Here is a 6,000-nt window from a genome sequence, read left to right on the forward strand (position 1 = left end):
CCTGTCCCCTCCCTTCTCCCTCTTCACCCCTGCCCCTTGCTAGACTATATTTGGGTTTTATCCTTCTTATGAGTATGTAATTGTTTATATATTGGTTTCATATTAGTATTGAGTACACTGGGGATTTTTTTCCATTCTCGAGATACTTTACCAGGAAGAATGTGTTTCAACTCCATCCAGGTAAACATAAAAGATGTAAAGTCTCCATCTTTTCTATGACTGAATGGTATTCCATGGTTTACAGATGCCGCAGTTCGTTAACCCATTCACGGGTGAATTGGTTACTTCCACGACTTGGCAATTATGAATTGAGCTGTAATATACATTCTGGTGCAAATGTCTTTGTGGTAAGATGATTTTTGTTCTTCTGGGTGGATGGCTAGAAATGAGATATTTTCTTTTTTTTTTTTTAATCCTTTCTCTTTCCAAACTCCATCCCCTCATCCTCACCCTTGGGCCAGTTTCCTGATGTTGAAGCCATAGCAGTTCTCAATCAAGATGCTTGCTGTTGCCCAGAACAAACAACTTGATGAAAACTGACTTAAACAGTCAAGAGAATTTCAGTTTCTCATAGCGATTTGAAAGTCCATAAGACAGATGGAATTCTAGCCCTGTTTGGTCCAAGTCATCAAGACTGCTGCTCTGGATCTCGGTGGCCTTCCGCTTTGCCCTTCCCCGGTGTCGTGTTCCTCAGGAGGCTGGCTTCCCTGGTGGAAGCCAAGGGCTCTCCTATTGTCCACACGCTGCACTACCCAGAGGAAGGGAGGAAGTCTCTCACTCAGGTCCCCAGGCGCAAGTCTGGAGCTTCCCTCTGCCTTGGAACTGTGGCTGTGGCCAACTCTGGGGTCGAGAGTGTGTCCACTAAGAGTCATGGGGACTTTGGGGCGTGGAAGGGAGGAGGAGGATAAAGGGAACGGTCGTCCACACCAGCCTGCAAGGCCCAGCTGAGATGCCGCCTCTTCTGGGAGACCTCCTCCCTCTCCACTTCCTCCCCTCTGGAAGAGCAGGTCTTTCCTCTGAATTCCTGTGGCTCGTGCTCTGCATTGCTCTGATGGCACCTGCCACATCGCACTCCTGGATGGTCCCCGGCTGGCCCTCTCTAGGCCCCTCCACTTTTTTCTGCCCTGAGGGTCCTCAGCAGAGGGACTTTCCTCTAGTTCACCCACTCCAATCAGACTCTTGCTCCACTAAACAACACATCTTGCAGAAGCCACTCGGACCTCATCCCTCCGGGTCCAGAGGTCAGGTCTTAATCCTCACCTCGCTCATCCTCTTGGCAGCATTTGACGTGGCTGATCCTCCCCCCTCCCCAAATACCTACTTCCACTGCCAGACACCACACCCTCCTGCTTCCCCACGCCCTCCTCTGCCTGCTCCTCTGTGACCTCCTCTTCTAGCTTCTCCTCATCCTACCTCACCCCAGCTACCCCTGTTCCTTTCATGGTGGGCCATGGTTTGGACAGTGGCCTCCTGCCCTTCCTACAACCACTGCCTCTGTGTGACTATAGCTATCATCAACATCTGGTGACACCTCTCCCTCCTCTCGTCCCAGCAGGTCCAGGGGTAGTAAAGGCTACCCACCATTGCTAGACCAGGGGTGCAGCACTGTGCCTTGGAGGCTCCCTTAAGCCACCCTATGCCTCCGTTGACCATCCCTTCAATTAATAACTCTCTTCCACAAAACCTTTGAGCATGGTATTTCCTGCTAGGCCCCTGACTGACACACTGATTATTTCTGTACAGATCTATCTGCCATATTAACTTATAAGGTGACTGAGAATAAGGCTTATGTTTAATTCTTTTTTTAAGTGTTCGACAGTGCCTGTTACACATCTGATATGAATAGAGGCTGAAATAAAATATTTCTTCCTATTAACTGCCTTCAACTTAAATAGGAGGTAAAAAGGAAGAAAGCATTTTTAAAACATATAGAAGTCCTACCAGGACAAAAAGGCAGAAGAATAAAACACAACGCTAAATGAGATGTGTAATCTGATGGTATGGGCATGGCCCTAAATAGTGAAATAATAGAAAAATTATTAACTCTCAGTTTTTCAGTAAAGCCTAAAATCTCTCTCAGTGATTCTCGACCTTCCTGATGCCTCACTCCTTTCATACAGTTCCCGTCGGTCGTGACCCGCAGGTTGAGAACCGCGGCTTTACTGTTTTCTTTCCCTTGCCAATTCCTTCCCTCCCTACCCTTGTGGATGTCTGTTTTGACAAAGCCTTGCCCAACCCAGTAGTCCAAAAGGAAAGGTAAATTCTTTCTCTTTATATTTCCCCAGCAACTTTGTCTTTTAGAACATGTTCCTTTAAGCCTCAGGTTATTCCTGAGCGTCCTGGATGGACAAACAATGGAATATGAACAATCAGGCCTGAGGATTGGGAGCACCTCAAAAAATGTCTGTCTCCATCCTTGGCAGAGGCAAAATGGACACAGCATTCACATTCATAATAGCTTATGAATTCAACTACCATTACTTTTTGTCCACCTTACATTCAGCTACCCATTGGGCCTCCTAGAAGGCATTCTTTTCTTTTGGGGGGAGGCCAGGCCAATCCCCTGCTCTGCTGTCTTCTCTCTCCTCCCCCCCCATCTTTCCTTCTCTCACTCTCTACTTTCTTCTCTCTCTCTTTTTCTTCTCTTTCCTCCTAGTCTCTTCCCTCTGATATAAAATAAACTTATACTTTTAGATCCTAATCTTGTCCTACACAAATTCTTTCCTCCTCCCACACTTTGCACCTACTAACACACTGAGCTTTTCCAAACCTGTCAATGGCTAATGATCTGCCTTAGAGGTGACGGTTTACCTCTGAGCTATTCAGTGCACCTGGTTTGATTCACTCAGCAGAACTAGCAAGTTTGGCTGAGTCAAAGGGAGAGCAAGAAACTGTAGTAATTGAAAGTGAGGCAGCTTGGACTCCAATATAGCAGGGTAGAAGCAAAGTTATTTAAGGGAAGCAAAGTAGAGATAGGTATAGACTTTTCCAAGAGTAGGCAAGTGTTCCCCTAGCAAGTGAGAGGGGACACCACAGAAAGGCAACGCGCCAAGGTAAGTACTTTCATCCCGATTCTTCCTCCATTTGCCTGGAAGTTGGTTCTCCCCTGGAACCCTTCAGGCATGCCACCCTGGTTTCACTGGTTGTGGACTACCTTCGTTATCACAGGAATCCAGTTTTCTTTACTCCGTATATTAACTGTTCTTTTACTAGTGATGGTATGGTGTCTGTTAGTCTCATGATATTTGTAGCAACCATGGTGTGCATTGTTCTGTGATGGGCATCCTTATCTTACTTTTATTGGGGGATCATTCATGGGACAGGTCACAGGTCCAGGCTAGAAGTTACATTTTGCAGGAACAGTACATACTTGGTTAACTAGGTCACACCCACCCAAATTTTCTTGTTTTGCTGCAGGGTTCTGTCTAACTTTCTTGTCCAGAAGGCCATAATTCTCTTCCACCTCCCTGTAGCCCCTTTAACCTCCTCCCATCCCTACACAACCTCCATCTACATTATGCTGCTCAGCCCCCTGCTCCCTGCAATTGTTCTGCTTTCAAGAGCCCTTGGTGAAGCTTGTTCTCTCCAAGCACCACCTGTGCCCCTCCAGCCAGTTCATGCCATTGCCTGTGATGGTACATCTCACCAGGCCTCCACCCCAGGAACCCTCCCTCCTCTCCTTTACCTCCCTGTTTCTTTTATTCCTCCTCTTCTCTTCTCTCCTTATGCCTCTCTGATTCCATGGTTCAGCATTTTGACCACTGTTTCCAGGAATCCTAAACTTCTTTGCTCTTGGGTCCTTCTGTGGCATCTCCCCAGCAAAAATGCTAATCTGGAATGAAGCCCAGTCTCTGGCTCCCCCATGTCTTCTCCTAAACCAGGGAAGGCCACTAGAGAAAATCACACTTCTAGCAGAGAAGAATCTTGCCCAATTGATGGTCACCAACCTCAGTAGACCTGCAGCACTTCCAGCATTGGGAAATACTTGCAAAGTGAGATAATGTAGCATCAAAGGAAGGAACTCTGGGGATTGGGAAAGGTAAGGATCACCCACAGGTAGAGAAGTAAACAAATTGAGGCAGAGGAACTAGAGCAGTGCAGACGAGAACAGGATAAGAAGAGGACTTAGAAGCAAAGGGAAGAAAGAATTTCAGCAGGGCGTGGCTAGCGGCCATTGCTTCTTCTGAGCAAAGTTCTTTGTGTCAGGCCACCCCCTGTCTCCAGCCAGCCAAGGAGGGCCACTCCTACGATAAGTGGTTATTCCTGTGCAAAGTTCAACCTGCCTCATCTCCTTTTGCAGTGGGCTAAGGGAATGGCAGGTTCAGCTAAAAAAAGGACTTGGAGCACAGCAGACCTATTGAAAAAAGGGAGGAAGACGTAGGAATCTTGAGGTCCTGGAGAAGCTGAAGTGAGAAAATGAAAAGTGTGGATTAAAGGGAGGTTGTAGTTGGAAAGTGAGACACTGGAGTCACACAAAGATGGTTAGTCCAAGGTGCAGAGTGTGGCCATGGGAATGGAGCAGAAAAGTGAAGTAGACGTCATGACCATTGGAGTATTAGGGTTAGTTCCCTGGGGGTCTTCTTAGCCAAATCGTGAACTCTCAAAAGACTCCCCTCTTTTCATTTATCTACTTATCCTTAATATAACACCTGGAATATAGTAGGCATAGAATAAATAATGAGTGGGGTAGGCATCTGAGCTGGCTACTGGGGATACACTGGTCAGAAGAAACAGCCATAGTATTAATCCTAATGGATCAAAAACACTTGCAAAGGAAGAAACAAGCATTAATTGAATAATCAGACAAATGAATATAGAATTACAAATAGCAAAATGCGTTCTGAAGTTAGCACTGCACAATAACGCTGTGTTCTAAGAGAATCTGGCCTTGTATGAGGAAGAGAAGGATCATTGAGAATTGATGTTTGAGTGAGGTCTGAAAGATGAGTAGTATTTAGCCAGGTGAAGAGATGGGAGGAGAGCAGGCCAGACAGAGGGAACAGCAGGTATAGAGGTCAAGGTACCCAGGATGCAGAAGCCAGCAGTGAGCGTGTGGTCAGAGGCGATCTCAGAGAGGGAAGCAGGGGCCATTCTCCTCCTCCTTGGCTAGCAGAACCCTAAGCTTGTGCAGAAGGCAAGAGAAATAATCATGATTGGTCCAAGCCAATGACAACTCATTTGCTTTTGGATAATTTCACTTCATTTCCTTGAAGTGACATACAACCAACCCAATCAGAGGTAACAGAAAGTCTTCTTTGTGCCTCATAGAAAAAATTTTCCTCCTCAAAGTGGAGGGTACATAACTACTACTCATAAAGGGAAGGTTCATTTTCTGCCAATTCTTCCCTGCTATGTTGTGAAAACATGATGTTTATGGCAGCCAAATTACAACATATGGAAAAGCCCAAGAAAGTCAGAGACATCAACTCAATGTTCTTGGCTTGGTGCCCGTAGCACAGTGGTTACAGCACTGGGCCACATGCACCGAGGCTGGCGAGTTTGAACCTGACTGAGGCCAGCTAATCAATGATAACTGCAAATAAAATAAAAAATAAAAATAAAAAAGCTGGCTGCCTGTAGTCCCAGCTACTTGTGAGGCTGAGGCAAGAGAATTGCTTAAGCCTAAGAGTTTGAGGTTGCTGTGAGCTTTGATGCCATGGCACTCTACCAAGGGCAACATAGTGAGACTCTGTCTCAAAAAAAAAAAAAGAAAGGAAAAAAACTCCATGTTCTAACATCAATTGCCAAATTACCTCTGGAACTGCTTTCCTCAGACTTCTTGCATGATGTATGATAAATAAATTATAAGCTGCTATTGTTGAGTGTCTCTTTTTTACTTGCAGTCCAAAGCAATCCTAAGTCGCAATTCCAAAATACAGTCATGGAAGCATATAACATCATATAAAATGCTTCAGATTAATCAGTTCCTTTCTCTTTACAACCATAAAATGATTCAGTCCACTACCAAACAAATGATAGAAAAAATACATTTTTGTCTGG

The sequence above is a fragment of the Nycticebus coucang genome, chromosome 3, assembly GCF_027406575.1.
Source record: "Nycticebus coucang isolate mNycCou1 chromosome 3, mNycCou1.pri, whole genome shotgun sequence".
Taxonomy (NCBI): Eukaryota; Metazoa; Chordata; class Mammalia; order Primates; family Lorisidae; genus Nycticebus; species Nycticebus coucang.